Source organism: Nicotiana tabacum, chromosome 6, assembly GCF_000715075.1.
Source record: "Nicotiana tabacum cultivar K326 chromosome 6, ASM71507v2, whole genome shotgun sequence".
NCBI classification, from domain to species: Eukaryota; Viridiplantae; Streptophyta; class Magnoliopsida; order Solanales; family Solanaceae; genus Nicotiana; species Nicotiana tabacum.
Window position 1 is genome coordinate 136,078,026 of NC_134085.1, and position 11,822 is coordinate 136,089,847.

Consider the following 11,822-nt stretch of genomic DNA (forward strand, 5'->3'; position numbering starts at 1 on the left):
TTCACGGACCGTGCCTTTCAATTTGAGCTCCAAACTATAGTTCTCTGATTCTTAATTCCGATTAGGGTGAGAACTGGACTATGGCTAAGTCAGATAATACCGGTGCCGTGCAATTTCACTGTAAGCAGCGGTGGCTGTTAAGCCCAAAAATGATTTCTGAACCTTGCTACCTCCAAGAGCGCAGTTAAGACCGCCTCAATGGTGAACCCTCCGTATCCACTTCTATTTCTTCGCTGTTAGTGCCCTTTTGACTCAGCTTTGAACTTGTGCAGGTTTCACTCCTTTATGAGCTGGTTATGACTTTCTTGTCTCTTTTTGACCAAACACTGCAAACAAGCACAATAAGTTAGCTTTCGCGAGTACTTGCACATACTATTAATCCAAAACCTAACAAAAAATGAGCATAAAATAGGCTAGAATCCCTAGTTATCAGTTGTTTCACCTCTCACCCAGCCAGCTCGGGGTGGGGCTCAGGAAACTAGGGGGCGCCCTAGAGGGGGAGGCCGATCAGGTGGCAACCATGCCCGATACTATGCTCTTCCTGCTTGACCAAATGTCATTGTTTCAGGCACAATGATCACATGTATTGTCTCAGTATGCCGCAGAGATGCTTCTGTATTGTTTGACCCTGGTTCCACTTATTCGTATGTATCATCATATTTTTCCCGCTATCTGGATATGACCCGTGAGTCCCTAGTTTCAACTATTCATGTATCTATGCGGTAGGCGATACTATTATTGTAGACCGTGTATACCGGTCGTGTGTAGTGACTATTGGGGGATTTGAGACTAGAGTTGATCTCTTTCTGCTTAGTATGGTTGATTCGATGTGATCTTGGGTATGGATTGGTTGTCACCATGTCATGCTATTCTGGATTGTCACGCTAAGACCGTGACATTGGCGATGCCGGGGTTGCTAAGAATTGAGTGGAGAGGTTCCCTATATTATGTTCTTGGCAGAGTGATTTCACATTTGAAGGACCAACAAGTGGTTAGGAAGGGTTGTTTATCTTACTTGGCCTTTGTGAGGGATATTGGTGCTGATACCCTTACTATTGATTCTGTTCTGGTGGTACGGAACTTTTCGGATATCTTTTCTATAGATCTGTCGGGCATGCCACCTGACAGGGATATTGACTTTGGTATTGACTTGGTGCCGGACACGCAGCCCATATCTATTCCTCCGTATCATATAGCACCAGTTGAGTTGAAGGAATTGAAAGAGCAGCTTTAGGAACTTCTTGATAAGGGGTTTATTAGGCCTAGTGTGTCGCCTTGGGGTGCACCGGTCCCATTTATGAAGAAGAAGGATGGTACTATGCGGATGTGCATCGATTATAGGTAGTTGAACAAGGTTACAATCAAGAACATGTATCCTTTGCCTTGCATTGATGATCTATTTGACCAGCTTCAAGGAGCGAAGGTGTTCTCTAAGATTGATTTGAGGTCTGGGTATCACCAGTTGAAGATTCGGGACCCGGATATTCTAAAGACAGCATTTAGGAACCGCTATGGTCATTATGTGTTCTTTGTGATGTCTTTTGGGCTGACCAACGCCCCAACAACGTTCATGCATCTGATGAATAATGTATTTTAGCCTTATCTCGACTCATTTGTCATAGTATTTATTGATGGTATCCTAGTGTACTCTCGTAGCCAGAAGGAGCATGCCCAATATTTGAGGATTGTGTTGCAGCAGTTGAGGGAGGAGAAACTTTATGCCAAGTTTTCCAAGTGTGAGTTTTGGCTTAGTTTAGTGGCGTTCTTGGGGCACGTGGTGTCTAGCGAGGTAGATCAAAAGAAGATAGAGGCGGTTCATAGTTGGCCCAGATCATCCTCTACTATGGAGATTCAGAGCTTTCTCTGTTTGGATAGTTATTATCGTCGCTTCATAGAGGGTTTCTCGTCTATTGCATCGCCCTTGATTAAATTGGCCCAGAAGGGTTCTCCTTTTAGGTGGCCGGATGAGTGTGAGGAGAGCTTTCAGAAGCTCAAGACCGCCTTGACCACAACTCCAATTCTAGTATTTCCTTCAGCTTCAGGCTCTTATATAGTGTATTATGATGCTTCTCGAATCGGTATTGGGTGTGTCTTGATATATGAGGGTAGATTGATTGCTAATGCTTCGCACAGTCGAAGCCCCATAAGAAGAAAAACTACCTTGTTCATGATTTGGAGTTGGCTGCCATTGTTCATGCATTGAAGATTTGGAGGCACTATCTCTATGGTGTGTCTTGTGAGGTATTTACAGATCATCGGAGTCTCCAGCACTTGTTTAAATAAAAGGATTTAAATTTGAGACAGCGAAGATGGTTGGAGCTGCTAAAAGACTATGATATCACTATTCTGTATCATCCAAGGAAGGCCAATGTAGTGCTCGATGCCTTGAGTAGGAAGACGTTGAGTATGGGTAGCCTTGCATTCATTCCTATTGGTGAGAGACCTCTTGCAGTTGATGTTCAGGACTTGGCCAACCATTTCCTGAGATTAGGCATTTCGAAGACCAGTCAAGTTCTAACTTGTGTGATTTTTCGGTCTTCTTTATATGATCGCATCAGAGAGTGCCAGTATGATGATCCCCACTTGCTTGTCCTTATGGACAAGGTTCGGCACGGTGATACCAGAGATGTTACTATCGGGGATGATGGAGTGTTGAGGATATAGGCCGGGTATGTGTGCCCAATGTAGATGGGTTACGAGAGTTGATTCTTGAGGAGGCCCACAGTTCGCGATATTCCATTCATCTGTATGCCGCGAAGATGTACCAGTACTTGAGGCATCACAATTGGTGGAGAAGAATTAAGAAGGATATAGTGGGGATTGTAGCTCAGTGCCTTAACTGTCAGTAGGTAAAGTATGAGCACCTAGATTACTTCAAAGGCTAGAGATTCCATAGTGGAAATGAGAGCGGATCACCATGGGTTTGTAGTTGGGCTCCCACGGACTTCGAGGAAGTTCGATGCTATTTGGGTGATTGTGGATCGGCTGACCAAGTCCGCGCACTTCATTCTAGTTGGGACTACTTATTCTTCAGAGTGGTTGGCTGAGATTTACATTCGCGAGATTATTCACCTTCACGACATGCTTGTGTCCATCATTTCAGATGTGGGCATGCCGTTTACATTGCAGTTTTGGAGAGCCATGAAGCGAAAGCTGGGAACACAGGTGGAGTTGAGTATAACATTTCACCCTCAGAATGATGAACAATCCGAGCGCCCTATTCAGATATTGGAGGACATGCTACGCATTTGTGTCATTGATTTCGAGGGTTCATGGGATCAATTTCTGTTGCTCGCAGAGTGTGCCTACAACAACAACTACCAGTCGAGCATTCAGATGTCCGTATGAGGCTTTGTATGGGAGACAGTGTCGATCTCTAGTGGGTTGGTTTGAGACTGTGAGGCTAGACTATTGGGTGCTGACTTGGTTTAGGATATATTGGACAAGGTTAAATTGATTCATGATCAGCTTTGCACGGCGCAATCTAGATAGAAGAGTTATGCGGATAGGAAGGTTCGTGATGTTTCTTACATGGTTGGGGAGAAGGTACCGCTCAAGGTTTTACCCATGAAGGGTTTTATGAGGTTCGGGAAGAAGGGAAAGTTGAGCCATCGATATATTTGGCCATTTGAGGTGCTTCAGAGGATCAGAGAGGTGGCTTACAAGCTTTCCTTGCCACCTAGTTTGTCGAGTGTGCATCCAGTATTTCATGTTTTTACGCTCCAGAAGTATGTCGGCAATCTGTCTCATATTTTGGATTACAACATGGTTCAGTTGGATGGTGATTTAACTTATGATGTAGAGCCGGTGATTATTTTGGATTGGCAGGTTTGAAAGTTGAGGTCAAAGAACATAGCTTCAGTGAAGGTGCAGTGGAGAGGTCGGCCAGTTGTGAAGGCTACTTGGGAGACCGAACGGGAGATGCGGAGCAGATATCCACGCCTATTTGAGACTCCAGGTATGTTTCTAGACCCGTTCAAGGATGAAAATTTGTTTATGAGGGGGAGGATATATCGACACGACCGGTCGTATTAAAAGTTGTAGCCCCGTTCCCCTATTTACTACTCATTTTTTATGGTTCCGTTAGCTCCGTTGGGTGATTTTGGACTTAGGAGCATGTCTAGATTGTGATTGGAGGTCTATAATGGAATAAGGCTTGAAACGACAAAAGTTGGAAATTTGGAAGTTTGACCGAGAGTGGATTTTGTGCCAATCAGGCTCGGATAGGGTTCTGGGAGTTGGGGTAGGTCTATGGTGTCACTTGTTACTTGTGAGCAAAATTTGAGGTCAATCAGACGTGATTTGATAGGGTTCAACATCGTTTGTAGGATTTGAATTTCCTTAGTTCCATTAGGCTTGAATTGGGGTGTGATTCGTGTTTTTGATGTGATTTGAGGGCTCAACTAAGTCTATATGATATTTTAGGACTTGATGATATATTTGGCTGAGGCCCCGGAGGCCTCGAGTGAGTTTTGGATAGTTAATGAAGCAATTTTGGACTTGGAAGACTACTGAAGAGTTTCTGGTGTCTAGTTCTAGTTTCCTTCTTTGTGTTCGCGATGAGAGTCCCGCATTCGCGAAGGGTATCTGGTGGCAGGTGCAAATTTTCTCTTCGTGTTTGGGAAGAGGGAAACGCATTTGCGAAGGTTTAGGTAGTTGGTGCATCGCAAACGCGTGAAGGGGGACGCGTTCGCGAAGCAGAGAGGAGGCAACTGGGACCCCACTTGTTTGGTCTACGCGTTCGAGTAAGGTAGGTCACGTTCGCGAAGTATGGGGTCAGCAAGGCATCGCGTTCACGAGTGGTGACTCGCATTCGCATAGGAGTTTTTGGGCAACTGACTTATTTGTGTTACGCGAACGCGAGAGGAGGTTCGCGTTCGTGAAGAAGGCATGCCTGGGCAGATTTAAATGTTTCAAAAATGAGGATTTGAGTTCATAACACAATAATTAATTTGGGAGCTCATTGGGAGGTGATTCTTGTAGATATTTTCACGTGGGTGTTTGGGGTAAGTGATTCTTACCTAGTTTTGGATAATTTCCATGATTATGCCTTTGATTTCATCATTAAATTAGTGATTTGGGGTGAAAATTGGGGAAAATGGAGAAAAGTTCTTAGGCTAAATTTTGAGGTTTTGATCGAGATTTTGGTATCGGATATGAGTAATTTTGGTATGGGTGGACTCGTGGTCGAATGAGTTTTCGGATTTTGTGACATTTTCCCGATTTCGAGATGTGGGCCCGGGGGCCAACTTTTGAGTTGACTTTTTGACTTTTGATTAAAAGCTTAGTACTTTCTTATGGAGTTGATTCCTTTAACTTGTGTTGATTATACCGAATTATTTGTGGCTAGATTCAAGACATTCAGAGGCCGTTTCACGATGCAAAGATGTGTTGGATTAGAGATTTGCGCAATTTGAGATAAGTAATACTTCTACATTTGGTAGTGAGGGTTCAAAACCCCAAATTATTTGTTATATGATTGGTGTTGAGGTGATGCGCATGCCAAATGACGGGCGTGTCGGCGTGCACCTTAAGAATTGTGTCCCGGTCGATTCCATGGAATTGAATAGTGGATTTATCTTGTTGATATCCGTATTTTCATCATGTGATAAAGTAATTGAGCTGTCAATCATGCTAGAAATTATGTTCAGACTATATGCTGGTACTATTGGGACCCATAGTGGTGTTTCTTGCTGTTGAATTATTGATTACATTAAAATTTCGTACTCAGTCATATTTATTCAATGCATATGATATCTTAGTCTCCATTGCTATTTATTAATACATCATATCGTTATTTTTGGGCTAGTTTTGCGACATTGTGAGTCCGAGAGAGAGAGAGAGAGAGAGAGAGAGAGAGAGAGAGAGAGAGAGAGAGAGAGAGAGATAGAGAGTGAGAGAGATAGAAAGAGAGATAGAGCGAGAGAGAGAGACCGGAGAGATTGATGACTGAGTGAGGCCGAGGGCCTGATTGTGAGAGATAGTTATGGGATCGGTTGCATGCCGTATCATGTTTTTATTGATTTATGCCCGGATTTGGCTTATTATAGCGCTTGGGTAAAGGAGCCCTTCCGGAGTTTGTACACAACCCTAGTGAGCGCAGTTGATTTATATTGAGGGATGGATCTTTCCTGAACATGGATCTTGTCCGAATCATTTATATTTGGGGATGGATCTTCCCCTAGGCTACATTGGCCATATACATTACTGAGTAACTGAATGTTAGTTGATGTACATATATCTGGGATGGATATTCCCTGTGCTGGATTGACCATATACAATACTGAGTGATGAGTATTCTGAGAGTGTGAGTACACGAGGCTTTCAGCATGGTGCATCACATATAGCATGTTCATTGGCATGTAGACGTAGAGAGGTTATATTCCCGATATCATTCAACTTTTATCTATCTTAGTTGGATTGAGTTTAACTATTGAACTTAAAAGCATGCCTACATTTCTGTACTGATACCTGCTGAGTTCATCACTACTTTCAGTCCAAAGGTTAGATTTGTTATTTATTGAGTTGGTTGTACTCACGCTACACCCTGCACCTCGTGTGCAGATCCAGGTGCTTCTGGTCACGGCGGTTGTTGAGATGTGGGGTCTGGATTTTCGGAGATCATCAAGGTAGCTGCTTGGCATCTGCAGACCTTGAATCTTCTCCCTAATCTTCATTTTATGTTTCAGTTTTATTTTCTAAACGTTGTATTAGACTATATTCCTATGTAGATGTTCATGTACTCGGTGACACTCCAGTTTTGGGAGAGATTTTGTATTGAGTTGTGATTTATTATTCTGTTTTTAAAAGGTTTTCTTTAAATTTAACCGCTTTTGCATCTTTCAAAGCTTTAGAGTGTTGGTAATGTCTTAGTAGTCGGCTTGCCTAGTTCTATGATAGGCACCATCACGACGGGTTATTTTTGGTTCATGACATATAAATACTAATCTTTAAGGAGATGCTAGACAAGAAGTGTATCATCAGTTATCCATTGAAACTATTCAAGTGTTGGATAGATATAAGGCCACCGCACGACCCAATGGTAGGAAACAATGTAGTCATTCCAGTACCCTCACTCAAGAGGAACACTGCCCCACTGGGGGGGGGGACCACCACCCAACCAACCAATTAATGATGAATCAACCTATTAACTTTATTATTTGGAATGTTCGAGGTGCTAACAATGCTAATTTCAGAAGAAACTTTAAAGAAATTATGGATACAAACAGACCTAGTATGGTAGCTCTACTAAAAATCAGAATGGCAAATCACATTTTAATCCTTGAGGAATTTAACTTTACGGAGATGATAGAGGTACCAAGAGAGGATCATTCTGGAGGCCTTGTTATCCTTTGGAACCATGCAAGAGTTACAATCAACAACTTCACTAGAAGGAGCTATAAAATTCACGTTATGATTGAGGTAAAACCAAATCATAAAAAATGGCTTTTTAGTGCTATATATGCTAGTACAGACAAAGCTAATAGAGATATTTTGTGGCATAACATTGAAAATATCTATGTTAGCTACAGAGGTGCCTAGCTTGTTGGAGGGACTTTAATGATGTTATCATGTCACAAGAAAAACAAGGGGAAAAAGCTGTAAACCAAGTTCGGGCCAAGAAGATAATAGCTAGCTTAATCTATTGTAAGTTAGTTGATCTAGGATTCAAAGGGTGCAAATTCACATGGTCAAACCATAGGAGAAAATAAAAAGGTTTGATCATGGAACAACTAGATAGAGTTTATACAAACGTTGATTGGTTAGATCAATACCCTGAAGCCTTGATAACGCACCTACCAAAAACACACACCGAACTTAATCCAATTCTTGTATGTCTTAAGGGTAATAAAAATTTAAATTGATAAACCTTTCCGAATGAAATCGATATGGTGCATCCATCCCGACTTTATAAATATGGTCAAAAGAAGCTGGAATAATAATGACCTACTAAATGCTAAAACAATCTTTAAGGATGAGGTTAAAATATGGAGTAGGGAGACATTTGGTGACATACATAGGAACAAAAGGCAAATTTTGGCAAGGCTACGAGGAATCCAAACCAGTCAAAATTACCACAAGTATGTTCTTACAACAATTAGAGGAATCTTTCCAACAACATTATAATGATATTCTAAAGCTAGAAGAAGGAAACTTAGATCTAGAGTCATGTGTATAAACAATAGTGACGCAAATACAAAGTTCTTTATGTATTTTATCTATTAATAGGAGAAGAATTAATAAAATAAACTTTTTCAAAGATGACATAGGGAATTGGATAGATGACCATAAATCTATCAATGACCCATACGACTAATTTCTTCCAAAAATCTATTTAAAACATCCCATTCACATTCTACTTGGCATAGCAAAACAAGTGGTACACCCTCATTCCATATCATTGACCTATCATGCTTAGACTACCCACTATCAAATGCTGAGATTAAAAAAGTTGTTTCTCGTTTAAACCCTACAAGGCTCCAGGCTCAGATATTGACATCCGCCCTTTCTTATTCCAGAAATATTGGAACACTATTAGTAAAAGAGTTAACGTCTTTTGTCATAAAGTGTTCCAGGAGAATGAAATACCAAAAGAAATCAATAACACATTCATTTTCCTAATTTCCAAATTTGAAAATGCTAATAACGTAAGAAATGTTTAGACCAATAAGCCTTTGTAACACTATTTATAAGATAATTACAAAAATAATCGCCAATAGGATAAAACCTCACCTTACCAAGTTATTAGGCCCCCACCAAGCTAGCTTATCAAAGGAAGAAGGGCTTGTGATAACGCAATAATAGGTCAAGAAGTTATAAACTTAGCAGATCCAAAAATAAAAATGCAAATATGATCCTAAAAATTGATATTGGAAAAGCGTTTGATAAATTAAAATGGTCTTTCATTCATAAAACTCTTAATTATTTTAAATTTCCACCAAACATGATCAAATTAATTATGTCTTGCATTAGTTCATCCAACTTTACTATTCTGGTAAATGGAGCTAAATCCGACTCTTTTGCCCCATCGAGAGTAATTAGACAAGATGACCCTATGTCCCCCTATATTTTTTACTTTGTATGGAAATATTTTCAAGAATGATTGAACACAAAGTGGACATTAGGAAATGAGATACAATAAAAATCAACCCAAAAGGAACTTCCTTATCCCATCTCTTCTTTGCGGATGGATTAACATTAATGGGGAAAGCAAATAAAAAAATCACACAAACCATGCTCCATTACCTTGAAAACTTCTACTACTTGTCGGGTCATGTCATTAATAGAGCTAAATCAAAGTTACTAGTGTCCCAAAATTGCTAAACAACAACAAAAAAAAGAACTGGCCACCTTATTCAGTATAAAAATCAGTGATACATTTGAAATATAACTACGATTCCCCATTTTAAATAACAACCCAAAACCAAAGGACTACCAATTTGCAGTTGACAAAATGAGAGCCAAATTGGGTGGTTGGAAAGTAAAATAGCTTAACACTGCAGGAAGAAGTACACTAGCTTCATCTACCCTAAATAGTATTCCAAACCACATAATGCAATACTCCCTACTGCCAACACGAACGCTAAAAGAAATTGACAACGTTCAAAGAGACTTATATGAAATTTAACATCCGAGAAAAAGAAATTACACCTCCTAAATTGGAATATAGTAACAAGAGATAAAAGTACTGGAGGATTAGGGATTAGGAAAGCAAGAAACAAAAATATGGTTTTACTCACTAGCCTAGCCTGGAGAATCCTAAATAAACCTAACTCCTTGCGGACTAGAGTTTTTTCAAGTAAATACACAACAATTAGGGGAAAATGCACAAATTGTTTTATTTGGAAGAGCCTCTTAAAGGGTTGGTACATTTTAGGTATTATATGGGAAGTCACTAATAAATCCCACATAAATATTTGGGAAACAAACTGGATCCCAAGTATAATGAATCTTAGAAGAGCAATTCAGGGGCCCTTAGATAATCATAAAGATGTTCTAACTGTAAATAAAATTAGACAAGTTAACTAATGGAATCTAAAAGAAATCTCCTTTGACTTACCAACACAAATTGTAGACAACATCAATGCGATTAGTCCCTTAAACGCCCAAAATATGGGCAACAATATCACATGGAGTCTTAATACCAGTGGTTTCTTCACGAGCAACTCTTGCTACCAAATTATCGACAATAAAGATAAACCCCAAAAACACTTCATATTGATTTGGAGACTAAAAAGAGCTACTCCTAGTAGAAGTGGTAGAATTATTCCAAGTATTTCAGCTGGAATAACTATGTACATTTTTTTTCTATTCACTCATGATTTGGCCTGGACAACCTAATCATGATATTGAAAGAGGGGACCTTTTCTCGATTTTTTTTTTGCAACTACGAAAACCACAATACTTCCAAACAAAATAAAAATCTTCATATGAAGGTGCTACCACGACAAATTCCCAAGTAGATCATACCTGTCAAGGATAGAAATTAGTATCGACCCGTTGTGCCCAGGCTGTAAGAACATGGAAGAAATAAACCATCATATCTTCTGGGAATGTACAATAGCAAACAATTTGTGGAACACATGTGGAATAACTTATGCACCATCAGATGATTCAAATCACTGGATTGATTTTATCAAAAATACGGGGCATACACTGTCACATAAATATCTAAAATGGGATGATGTATTTCCTTTTGCATTTTGGCATATTTGGAAAAATAGAAATCACAATCATCATAATAATACGACATGTTGCATATAGTGGACTACTATTTTAACCATGCTCTAGAATATAAACTGTTGACATATAAAGCAACGACCAACACCATCCACAAGGCAATACGAGTATCATGGCAAAAACCTCCAAAGGGTTGGTTCAAGCTTAACATTGATGGAGCTTTCAAAATCAACAAATGCCAAGGCAGCCTTTGAGGAGTAATAAGAAACATTATAGGCCATTGGATCGTGGCATTCAACAAAAAAATATTTTCAATATTCGCTACCCACATGGAGCTCCACGCCCTCCTATAGGGTTTGCAGATAATATTAGAGCAGAACCTGTTTCGAATGGAAATAGAAATTGATGCATCAGAGATAATGAGTATACTAGACAATGACTGCCCTACTTATACAAACTTAATTAATAATTGAGGTGGTTGAAGCAGCAAGCGAGGCAAAGGGGACAAGTAATTCTCAAGAATAACTTCAAGCATGGAAATGAAGTAGAACATGTTTTGGCTAGGGAAGCACTACTGCAGTCCAACATAAATAAGCTATCTTTCTTTGCAACACCTCCAGTACTGGCAGTGGAAAAGTATCAAAGGGACGTGGAAGGCTTTTCTTATGTAAAATATATTTTGTCCAATGTATGTACTAGATTGGCTGCCCTAATATCAATGCCTTAGAAGGCTGCAGTTTGCATCTATACCCGATTTTAGTGTCACAATAGAACCTATACCCACTTTGCAAAAAAAATTGCAAGCCTACTCACTTTACGATCAACTTCACACTTATCGGGTCTGAAGTTAAAAAGATTAGTCAGAAGTGAAAAAATTACTTCAGATGAACTTAAGGGTAAATAGGTCTGAAGTGCAATCAATGGTTTCATGCACTTAATACCAATAAGTCTTAAGTGAACACTTCAGATGCACTTAAGGCCAAAAGGTCTTAAGTGCAACACAAGATTTCCTACACTTAAGACCAACTAGTCTGAAGTAAAAAATTTCACTTCAGATGCACTTAAGGCCAAATAGGTCTGAAGTGTAACCAATGATTTCATGAACTTAAGGCCAATAAGTTCGAAGTGAAAAATTACACTTA